The sequence below is a fragment of the Zingiber officinale genome, chromosome 10A (assembly GCF_018446385.1).
Source record: "Zingiber officinale cultivar Zhangliang chromosome 10A, Zo_v1.1, whole genome shotgun sequence".
NCBI classification, from domain to species: Eukaryota; Viridiplantae; Streptophyta; class Magnoliopsida; order Zingiberales; family Zingiberaceae; genus Zingiber; species Zingiber officinale.
Genome location: NC_056004.1, coordinates 82,531,968 through 82,544,789, shown reverse-complemented (window position 1 = coordinate 82,544,789; position 12,822 = coordinate 82,531,968). Strand labels below are relative to the sequence as shown.

The following is a 12,822-nucleotide window of genomic DNA, read 5'->3' as shown; positions in this document are numbered from 1 at the left end:
TATACATTAAATAAGTGGATGCTATAATTTTGATTAGTATTCCATAACTTGAAAAATTAATAGCAACACCAATTGCTATTAAAATCATTAGATCATTAATATAATGTTTTCTTGCTAATTCATGTGTCTATTTTTCATACCAACTAATTATATAGATGGTCGGTCCGGTCAGATAAAATTTTTTCATAGGTCACCAAGATAAATTGGGAAACACTCATGGACAATGGCGTAGGCAGGTATAAGCTTCCCCGGGTTGTAGCCCGGGTGGACCAGCTAAAATGGGCTATATTTGTTAGCAATTAGAGCCGTAAAAATCACTTTTTGCGTTGCGGAAACCCCGAATGCTAGCCACGGATCCGTGTGAAAAATTAAAAAATTCTTGTACTTATTTCCTACTCTAGATCGATCTACTTTAGATCTACATGGTGAGTGTTATACCTTTGAAGTGAAGCCCTTCGCAAATCCCGCTCGTCCAAGGTCCTTCAGATCTCGAGTGTGTTCAAGCGTACACGCCTCTAGTAGTATCCACACGAATAAGAAGTGTTCTCTAACACTCAAGGATGGAGAAGAGAGCACCACAAGTGTGCTAGCACTCCCTAGGGCTCTAGGATGGGATTGGAAGAAGAAAGGAGGGAAAAAGAAGAGAGGATACACTCCTCTAAAACTCTCTGTGTGACTTACACTTACCTTTCTTCTTTGATTAAACTCACTCACCTTATTCTCCCTTGCTTGAAACTCTCGGCCAAGAAGAGAATGAGAACAAGAAGGAGCTGAGGAGGAAGAAGACAACAACAATCACACCCAAATCAATGCCAATGAATCTCATATTCATTTGGCCGGCCACACATGGAATGTCAATAAATTACATTCAATGTTAATGAATCTTGCATTCATATGGCCGGCCACACATGGAATGCCAATAAATTACATTCAATGCCAATGAATCTTGCATTCATATGGCCGGCCACACATGGACATTCCATGCCTCTTGCTCAACCTTGATGATGTGGAGATGATGCCGCAAGAATGTATTTGTTGGTCATGCCATGTAGGATGAGTCATCCTTCATGAAGTGGCATTTAGTCAAGTCAAACTTGATGTTTCAACTTCCCATTTGGTCAAGTCAAACTTGACCACACATCTTCCTTGTTGAGTTAAATCCAATCTTTGATTCAAGTCAATTTCAATTTATGAATCACAATTCATTAATATAAATTGACTCAATGAATCAACTATAAATTAGACTTATTCAACAATTGAATCTAATTGAGTCTAACTCAATAAGTCTAATTCGGATTACTGTTAATCCAATTTTGGTTCATATGAACCTTATCCAATTGGTTCATCATATGAACCTAATCTCCGTCCACTCGTTCGTTGTGTGTGACCCAATAGGTTTTTGTAACATTGACAAAGTTTCTAAATCTTATTTAGAAACATAAACAATGAGCGACATCTAGCAATACATCATTGCTACCCAAGTTACAAGAATGTTGAGATCCAACATCACCTTGTGACTACTAATTGTGACTCTTCACAATATATGACAAGTGTCATTCTATCCTTGACATCTAGATTGATCAATTTGAGGCATAGACGGTGTCATCCTCTGATCAATCTAAATCTTGAACTCCAAGTAGACTCCCTATAATCAAAAGAGCTCAATATCTCATATTGACTCACTTGGGCATGACCATGCACTTAGTAGTCTCACTCTATCAAGAATAACGATGTCACTCCCGTTATATAGGAGGGATAGATCCCTTCTACATCACTCACATCCCTCCGCATAATTTGTTATATACCCAGTAATCGTCTTTATAGTCCACCTAGTTACAGGTGACGTTTGACGAAGCCAAAGTATGTAACTCCTTATGTAGGGAACCATGGTGACTTCAGGTCCAAGGACTAATAGTCATACTAATAGCCACATGAGAAAGTATATAACACTCATATAACGATCCATGATACTTTCTCATGGCGAGTCATTCAGTATACATTCTCCAATGCATACCCATGTGTTAACTTGATATCTCCATATCCATGACTTGTAAGATCAAGTCATCGAGTTGACCTACATGCTAGTCTCGTCGCATTAACATTGTCCCTGAATGTTAATGCTTGACTAGGAATGATTAAGAATAGGGTTCTCTATACCATCTCACTATCGATTCAACCAATCGATTGATATAGATAAGAACCTTCTACTCAAGGACGCTATTATACTTAGTTATTTGGCACCAATATAAGTAAGTATAATAACCAAAACAAATGCTTTTATATACATAAGAATATGATACAATGAGTCCATACAACAATCATCATATAATTGGCTCTAGGGCTCTAACTAACAATATTTTGATGCCATTAATTTTTTATTGCTAAATACCAATGTGGTCTTTAGCCTGAACATGCCGGAAATCCTGGCTCCGCCATTGCTCATGGAGGTCCATCTAGATGACCAATATTCTTAAGTCCACTTCTCACTAGAGAAAAAAATTTCCAGTAATACACCACAATTAAGAATAAAATGTATCCCTTCATTACTGATCTTATCTGGAATCCGAGTCAAACGGAGGCTGGCAGAGATGGCGTTGGTGTTGACGGAGAGATGACTTTGACGCACCCTATGTATGCGCGTCAAAAAAGCAAACCCCCACATAGAACCCCCAAGTCTGTAGTAAGAGAACTGGTGGTACTTAGACTCTGCACACACTTAGACAAGCACCTGGAGCGTTATAGACCAGAAACTCGAGAAAAAGTCCCCGGCACATTCCTTTCGATACTGTAGTCATTGTTGGTGCAACCTTAGGTCAAGGTTGACCTGGTTGACCCGACTCGAGTTGACCTGACTCGAGTTGTATTTTGATGTTTGACGAGAACATGATGGGAGATTGTTGGTGCAACCTTAGGTCAAGGTTGACCTGGTTGACCAGACTCGAGTTGACTTGACTCGAGTTGTATTTTGATGTTTGACGAGAACAAGCTTGGGAGATTGTGGGTGCAACCCGTGGTCAAGGTTGACCTGGTTGACCCGAGGTGAGTTGACCTGACTCGAAAAAGTCCAAGCAGGGAGCTTGGCACGGGAAAAGTCCAAGCAGGGAGTTTGGCATGGTGAAAAGTCCAAGCAGGGAGCTTGACACGGGAAAAGTCCAAGTATGGAGACTTGGCACGGAGAAGTCCAAGTATGAAAGCTTGGCACATGGGAAGTCGGAGAGGGCTCGATAGCTCGTTCTCCGGACTGTGGTCAGAGAGGGCTCGGGAGCTCGGTCTCTGGACCACATGGGAAGTCGGAGAGGGCTCGGTAGCTCGTTCTCCGGACTGTGGTCAGAGAGGGCTCGGGAGCTCAGTCTCTGGACCGGATGGAAGTCGGAGAGGGCTTGGTAGCTCGTTCTCCGGACTGTGGTCAGAGAGGGCTCGGGAGCTCGTTCTCTGGACCGGATGGAAGTTGGAGAGGGCTTGGTAGCTCGTTCTCCGAACTGTGGTCAGAGAGGGCTCGGTAGCTCGTTCTCTGGACCGGATGTGGAAAGTCCTGGTGAGTGAAGCCAGGCAGACGGATAAGTCCTGGTGAGTGAAGCCAGGCAGTGGGAAAGTCCTGGTGAGTGAAGCCAGGCAGTTGGAAAGTCCTGGTGAGTGAAGCCGGGAAGATTGGAAATCCTGGTGAGTGAAGCCAGGTGAAAACCCTAGTGAGTGAAGCTAGGTGAAAGTCCTGGTGAGTGAAGCTGGGCAAGGGAAAATCCAGATGGATCAAGGGTGATCGGACATCTGGTGTTGAGAAGGTCAAGTAGGTCAAGGGAGTGACCGGATACTTGACACGAAGAGAAAAGTCCAAGTGGGTCAAAGGGATTGACCGGACACTTGGTGGGGAGACTTAGCAGGTCAAGGGAGTGACCGGATGCTAAGCATGATGTACCAACAGGTCAAGGTTGACCGGATGTTGGTTTGGAAGGTTTGGGACTTGGTTTGGGGAAAAACCAAGCTCTGGATCGATCAGTGGATCGATCCAGTGATACACTGGGTATCTGGATCGGTCTGGTGACTGATCAGTAACCAAACAGTAGCCTACTGAGTGTTATCTGATCGGTCTGCAGACTGATCACGAAACAACGATCAGAAGGTAAGAAGTTCGGGAGAAAAGCATGCTGATCGGTCCCTGGACCGATCAGAGGAAGCTCTGATCGGTCCCCAGGACCGATCAGGGTCTTCTTGGACCGATCAGAAGATGTTCTGATCAGTCCAGCCCTAGCCGTTGGCTCACAACGGCTAGTCTTCTGTCTTCTGTTCTTCGCAGGTGAGTGCAGGTTATAAAAGGAGTTCAAAGGCTACAGTGGCATAACTCTTCTTCTTCTTTCTGCTCGAGCTGCTATTCTTCTGAAAGCTGTACTTGAGCTTTGCTGAGCTCCGAAGCTTCGGGTGAGCTTCCTGCTGGTTTTCTAGCTGAGCTTGGATCCGAGAAGTTGCTGCTTCATCAGGATTCCAGTCGACAACAAGAAGGCAAGCAAAGGGTTTTACATTTCGATTGTTCTTGTTTGCTTTCTCTACTGTTGTACTCCTTATTGCTGTTGCAAAGTCTTTATGGCGAGGTTTCTCCACCCATAAGGAGTTTATATTAGCCGGTTTTCCGGGGACTCATCCACCGACGGATTGATAGACTTCGTCCACCTTACGGACACGCCGAGAAGTAGGAGTTTCATCTCCGAACCTCGTTACATCGACGAGTTTGAGGTTTGCCTTTTTCCTTTGCGTTTCTATTATTTATTTCCGCTGCGCTAACCTTGATTTGTAGAAAGAAACTAACGATTTGGGGTCGACTATTCACACCCCCCTCTCTAGCCGCGATCATCGATCCTAACAGTCATGTCTTTTTTTCCCTTGAAAAGCAATGTACGATGGAAAAAAGAATTGTTGAAGATGAATCCGGATGTGTGCATACCTGGACAAGGAAGAGGACCTCCCTTTTTATATAACTCTGCATTACCTTTTGAGCTTGACCGCTGTCAGAGAATGTCGAGTATCAGGGTTTGTCGGGTGAGAAAGGATGTATGACGACCTCCTATAGGTAGAAGAAAGGTTTCAATCTCAAGGAGTGGCAGACCATTGGAATATTCGCTGGCATATGACTGTTATTTTCTGAAAGGAGGTTAGGATTGTCTGACATTGTAGTCGCTTAATGCTTTCTGTCCTGCCCAGGTTCAGCTATAGAAAGCTCAAGATGACTGCTCAGCTGTGCCTAGGACTGAGCCTTGTTGAAGAGGTTAAGCTGCGGTGAACCGATCGGGTTATATTTGAGACTGTGGCGAGGGATCCATTTTTCATGATTTGACCGTTGAAGAGATGGCCGAGAGTTGTCTTAGTAAAAGTACCAGGGCACTCTATAATGTCCAGTTTACCTAGGAGGATGGATATAAAAAGTGAGGGAAATATTTCTGCAGGATAAGTTTCTACAGTTTACTTCACGAGGAAAGATGGATTCCATTTCTTTTCCTCTGTTTACTCACTATCAAAAAATAAACGGATGGATTCATAGATCTATCCATGGATCATTTTTGGCGCTATTTTTCATTTGCCCAAATCGGGTGGAATGGCTTTCTCTTCTCTTCCTCTACCGCATCAGCATTCCCACCAGTCACGAACCAAGCGAGGTAGCCACCAAGGCATCTCCTCCACCCCATTGTTGCATCGCTGACCTACAACCTACAACTCTTCTTTTTCTTCATCATCGTCCTCCCCGCCTTCCCCCTCCGTAGCCTTGCCGCCACCCAAGAAGTGACAACGCCTTGATTGCAACTTCACCGACACCATCACAACCCTCCGTAACTCCCTCTCCCTCAACCTAGACTCCATATGTGACCCATCACCTTCGTGCTTCGTGCCGCAGCTATGCGCAAGCAGAATTCGACATGAAAGATATTCTTTTGCATGTGCGATTGGCGGACGACCACCCAGCAATCAACCTTCAAGAGATTCACAATGACAACAACAATAGCAATGGAGTGGTTTTCAAGAACAATGATGCCAAGCTCTCCTTTGGGCACTTATGGAAAATGGAACTCTCGAAAACATTATCATTGTCGAGAAATCGATCGATCGCGATGGACCATCTACGAAAGGTTGTGGCTTTGCATCTCGGTGGCTCAAGGACTTATCTATCTACATTCCTGACGGCTCAAGGACTTGCCTATCTGCACTCTGACTATGACTTCTCAATCGTCCAGTGCAATCTCAAGCCATCAAACATTCTCCTCAATAAGGACTTGAAAGCATGTGAGAGATTTTGGTACTGTACGCATGTTGGGTGTTCATTTGCAATTGCATGATGGAAACAAGCAAGTAGACCTCCTCTTCCTCAACATTTCAAGGCACCATTGGTTACATGGTACCAGGTGATTATCTCTTTAGATTAACTAAATCGCGAGTCCATTTTGCGTGACCAGAAGGAGGGCGATGGAAGAAGCCGACAAATGTCGATGGGGTAGAAAGAGAGCTCATAGTTGTGCTTGAGGTGGCACTATCGACCTCCTCTTTGTCGCCATGGACACTGCATAGATGCCATACTCAGCAGCACTATGCGGCCTCCTCACGAAGGGGCCTGCGATGCTCATCCCTTTTTCCTCTAATATTCCTTGGTTCTTTTTCCAAGGATTCCTCTCTCTTCCCTCTTCTTTCGTTACTTCTCTTTTTTCCTTCGTGTGAAAGGATCTTTTTCCATAAAGAATCCTTTCCCTTCTCAATTTTGTCCCTAGAAGTAAATAGGGCATAAAGCTCGAGCTTAAGAAATCCAATCGGTCGAGGACAAATCAGAAACTAGTCCAAGTTTCATCTTATGTCTCAGATCTGGAGACCTACCCTATTTATGACCAACCAGTAATTATATCGTTAATGACGCGAGGCGGTCTAACTCTATATTTCCTTGACTTTTGTCTGTCACGTCTCCTTGACATATGACCTCTTGACCTTATCGTACCTCTCCTTTATGCACCGTATCAATTATGTATTAGATCCCTTCATTATGTATTATAGCATGCAACTTTGACAATAAGAGATTGATTGGAGCTAATCTCCCTCGGATTGTTTCCAAGGAATGATTTTTTTCTGTTGGAACAAATTATCATCAACAAAGTATGGAGCTAATCACCTCCCCCTAGCTCTCGGAGTGTCTTTAAAAAATTAATAAGTTGAAATCCAGATAATAATTTTATTTCAATAAATAAAAAATAAATAAAATTGGGGAACAAAGCATGGAGCTAATCACCTCCCCTAGCTCTCGGAGTGTCTTTAACAAATTAATTAACAAATTGATAAGTTGAAATCCAGAAAATAATTTTATTTCAATAAATAAAAAATAAAATAAAATTGGGGTGTTGCGAGAATCAAACTCACGACCTCTCGCACCCGAAGCGAGAATCATACCACTAGACCAAACACCATGTACGTTAAATAAGTGGATGCTATAATTTTGATTAGTATTCCATAACTTGAAGAATTAATAGCAACACCAATTGCTATTAAAATCATTAGATCATTAATAAAATGTTTTCTTTTTAATTCATGTGTCTAATTTTTCATACCAACTAATTATATAGATGGCCAGTCCGGTCAGATAAACTTTTTTCATAGGTCACCAAGATAAATTGGGAAACACTCATGGACAATGGCGGAGGCAGGTGTAAGCTTCCTCGGGTTGTAGCCCGGGTGGACCAGTTAAAATGGGCTATATTGGTAAGCAATTCGAGCCGCAAAAATCGCTTTTTGCGTTGCGGAAACCCCGAATGCTAGCCACGGATCCGTGCGAAAAATTAAAAAATTCTTGTACTTATTTCCTACTCTAGATCAATCTACTTTAGATCTACATGGTGAGTGTTACACCTTTGAAGCGAAGCCCTTCGCAAATCCCGCTCGTCCAAGGTCCTTCGGATCTCAAGTGTGTTCAAGCGTACACACCTCTAGTAGTATCCACACGAACAAGAAGTGTTCTCTAACACTCAAGGATGGAAAAGAGAGCACCACAAGTGTGCTAGCATTCCATAGGGCGCTCGGATGGGATTGGAAGAAGAAAGGAGGGAAAAAGAAGAGAGGATGCACTCCTCTAAAACTCTCTATGTGACTTTCACTTACGTTTCTTCTTTGATTAAACTCACTCACCTTATTCTCCCTTGCTTGAAACTCTCGGCCAAGAAGAGAATGAGAACAAGAAGGAGCTAAGGAGGAAGAAGACAACAACCATCACACCCAAATCAATGCCAATGAATCTCATATTCATTTGGCCGACCACACATGGAATGTCAATAAATTACTTTCAATGTTAATGAATCTTGCATTCATATGGCCGGCCACACTTGGAATGCCAATAAATTACATTCAATGCCAATGAATCTTGCATTCATATGGCCGGCCACACATGGACATTCCATGCCTTTTGCTCTCCCTTGATGATGTGGAGATGATGTGGCAAGAATGTATTTGTTGGCCATGCCATGTAGGATGAGTCATCCTTCATGAAGTGACATTTAGTCAAGTCAAACTTGATGTTTCAACTTCCCATTTAGTCAAGTCAAACTTGACCACACATCTTCCTTATTGAGTTAAATCCAATCTTTGATTCAAGTCAATTTCAATTTAATGAATCACAATTCATTAATATAAATTGACTCAATGAATCAACTATAAATTAGACTTATTCAACAATTGAATCCAATTGAGTCTAACCCAATAAGTCTAATTCGGATTACTGTTAATCCAATTTTGGTTCATATGAACTTTATCTAATTGGTTCATCTTATGAACCTAATCTCCATCCACTTGTTCTTTGTGTGTGACCCAATAGGTTTTTGTAACGTTGGTAATGTTTCTAAATCTTATTTAGAAACATAAACAATGAGCGACATCTAGCAATACATCATTACTACCCAAGTTACAAGAATGTTGAGATCCAACATCACCTTGTGACTACTAATTGTGACTCTTTACAATATATGACAAGTGTCCTTCTATCCTTGACATTTAGATTGATCAATTTGAGGCATAGACGGTGTCATCCTCTGATCAATTTAAATCTTGAACTCCAAGTAGACTCACTATAATTAAATGAGCTCAATATCTCATATTGAGTTACTTGGGCATGACCATGCACTTAGTAGTCTCAGTCTATCAAAAATTACGATGTCAATCACGTTATATAGGAGGGATAGATCCCATCTACATCACTCACATCCCTTCGCATAATTTGCTATATATACCCAGTAATTGCCTTTATAGTCCACCCAGTTACGGGTGATGTTTGACGAAGCCAAAGTATATAACTCCTTATGTAGGGAACCATGGTGAATTCAGGTTCAAGGACTAATAGTCATACTAATAGCCACATGAGAAAGTATATGACACTCATATAACGATCCATGATACTTTCTCATGGCGGGTCATTCAGTATACATTCTCCAATGCATACCCATGTGTCAACTTGATATCTCCATATCCATGACTTGTGAGATCAAGTCATAGAGTTGACCTACATGTTAGTCTCGTCGCATTAACATTGTCCTTGAATGTTAATTCTTGACTAGAAATGATTAAGAGTAGTGTTCTCTATACCATCTCACTATCGATTCAACCAATCGATTGATATAGATAAGAACCTTCTACTTAAGGACGTTATTATAGTTAGTTATTTGGCACAAATACAAGTATGTATAATAACCAAAACAAATGATTTTATATATATAAGAATATGATACAATGAGTCCATACAACAATCATCATATGATTGGCTCTAGGGCTCTAACTAATAATATTTTGATGCTATTAATTTTTTATTGCTAAATACCAATATGGTCTTTAGCCCGGAGAACTATCTGGAGAACATTTATAGCCCGGACATGCTGAAAATCCTGGCTTTGCCATTGCTCATGGAGGTCCATCTAGATGACCAATATTCTTAGGTCCACTTCTCACTAGAGAAAAAAATTTCCAATAATACACCACAATTAAGAATAAAATGTATCCCTTCATTACTGATCCTATCTGGAATCCGAGTTAGACGGAGGTTGGCAGAGATGGTGTTGGTGTTGACGGAGAGACGACTTTGATGCACCCTATGTATGCGCATCAAAAAAGCAAACCTCCACATAGAACCCCCAAGTCTGTAGTAGGAGAACTGGTGGTACTTAGACTCTGCACACACTTAGACAAGCACCCGGAGCGTTATAGACCGGAAACTAGCGAAAAAGTCCCCGGCACATGCCTTTCGATAATGAAGTCATGTCTTTTTTGCCCTGGAAAAGCAATGTACGGTGGAAAAAAGAATTGTTGAAGACAAATCTGGATGTGTGCATACCTGGCCATGGAAGAGGACCTCCCTTTTTATATAACTCTGCATACCTTTTTAGCTTGACCGCTGTCAGAGAATGTCGAGTATCAGGGTTTGCCGGATGAGAAAGGAAGTATGACGACCTCCTATTGGTAGAAGGAAGGTTCCACTCTCAAGGAGTGGCAGACCATTGGAATATTCCCTGGCATATGATAGTTATTTTCTGAAAGGAGGTTAGGATTCTCTGACATTGTTGTCGCTTAATGCTTTCTGTCCTGCCCAGGTTCAACTACAGAAAGCTCAAGATGACTACTCAGCTGTGCCTAAGACTGAGCCTTGTTGAAGAGGTTGAGTTGTGGTGAACCGATCGGGTTTTATTTGAGACTGTGGCGAGGGATCCATCTTTCATGATTTGACCATTGAAGAGATGGTTGAGAGTTGTCTTAGTAAAAGTATCAGGCCAATCTATAATGTCCTGTTTACCTGGGAGGATGGATATAAAAAATGAGGGAAAAATTTCTGCAAGATAAGTTTCTACAATTTACTTCACGAGGAAAGATGGATTCCATTTCTTTTCCTCTGTTTACTCACTATCAAAAAATAAACGGATGGATTCGTAGATCTATCCATGGATCATTTTTGGCGCTATTTTTCATCTGCCCAAATCGGGTGGAATGCCTTTCTCTTCTCTTCCTCTACCACATCACCATTCCCACCAGTCACGAACCAAGAGAGGTAGCCACCAAGGCATCTCCTCCACCCCATTGTTGCATCGCTGACCTACAACCTACAACTCTTCTTTTTCTTCATCATCGTCCTCCCCGCCTTCCCCCTCCGTAGCCTTGCCGCCACCCAAGAAGTGACAACGCCTTGATTGCAACTTCACCGACACCATCACAACCCTTCGTAGCTCCCTCTCCCTCAACCTAGACTCCATATGTGACCCCTCACCTTCGTGCTTCGTGCCGCAGCTATGCGCAAGCAGAATTCGACATGAAAGATATTCTTTTGCATGTGCGATTGGCGGACGACCACCCAGCAATCAACCTTCAAGAGATTCACAATGACAACAACGATAGCAATGGAGTGGTTTTCAAGAACAATGATGCCAATCTCTCCTTTGGGCGCTTATGGAAAATGGAACTCTTGAAAACATTATACATTGTCGAGAAATCGATCGATCGCGATGGACCATCTACGAAAGGTTGTGGCTTTGCATCTCAGTGGCTCAAGGACTTGTCTATCTACACTCCTGGCGGCTCAAGGACTTGTCTATCTGCACTCTGACTATGACTTCGCAATCGTCCACTACAATCTCAAGCCATCAAACATTCTCCTCAATAAGGACTTGAAAGCATGTGAGAGATTTTGGTACTATACGCATGTTGGGTGTTCATTTGCAATTGCATGATGGAAACAAGCAAGTAGACCTCCTCTTCCTCAACATTTCAAGGCACCATTGGCTACATGGCACCAGGTGATTATCTCTTTAGATTAACTACATCGCGAGTCCATTTTGCGTGACCAGAAGGAGGGTGATGGAAGAAGGTGACAACTGTCGATGGGAAAGAAAGAGAGCTCATAGTTGTGCTTGAGGTGGCACTATCGACCTCCTCTTTGTCGCCATGGACACAACATAGATGCCATACTCAGCAGCACTATGCGGCCTCCTCACGAAGGGGCCTGCGATGCTCATCCCTTTTTCCTCTAATATTCCTTGGTTCTTTTCCCAAGGATTCCTCTCTCTTCCCTCTTCTTTCGTTACTTCTCTTTTTTCCTTCGTGTGAAAGGATCTTTTTCCATAAAGAATCCTTTCCCTTCTCAATTTTGTCCCTAGAAGTAAATAGGGCATAAAGCCCGAGCTTAAGAAATCCGATCGATCGGGGACAAATCAGAATATAGTCTAAGTTTCATCTTATGTCTCAGATCTGGAGACCTACCCTATATATGACCAACCAGGAATATATCGTTAATGACGCGAGGTGGTCTAACTCCATCTTTCCTTGACTTTTGACTGTCACGTCTCCTTGACATATGACCTTTTGACCTTATCGGACCTCTCCTTTATGCACCGTATCAATTTGGTATTAGATCCCTTCATTATGTATTATAGCATGCAACTTTGACAACAAGAGATTGATTGGAGCTAATCACCTCCGGATTGTTTCCGAGAAATGATTTTTTTCTGTTGGAACAAATTATCATCAACAAAGTATGAAGCTAATCACCTCCCCTGGCTCTTGGAGTGTCTTTAACAAATTGATAAGATGAAATCCAGAAAATAATTTTATGTCAATAAATAAAAAATAAATAAAATTGGGGAACAAAGCATGGAGCTAATCACCTCCCCTAGCTCTCGGAGTGTCTTTAACAAATTAATTAACAAATTGATAAGTTGAAATCCAGAAAATAATTTTATTTCAATAAATAAAAAATAAAATAAAATTGGGGTGTTGCGAGAATCGAACTCACGACCTCTCGCACCCGAAGCGAGAATCATACCACTAGACCAAACACCC

At 42.1% G+C, this 12,822-nt stretch overlaps 1 non-coding gene across 1 annotated transcript; it reads right to left on the bottom strand.

The window, feature by feature from the left end:
• Positions 1-12,750: 12,750 nt before the first annotated feature.
• On the bottom strand, positions 12,751-12,822 carry TRNAP-CGG. Its single transcript has one exon. It is a non-coding gene; the product is annotated as a tRNA-Pro (tRNA).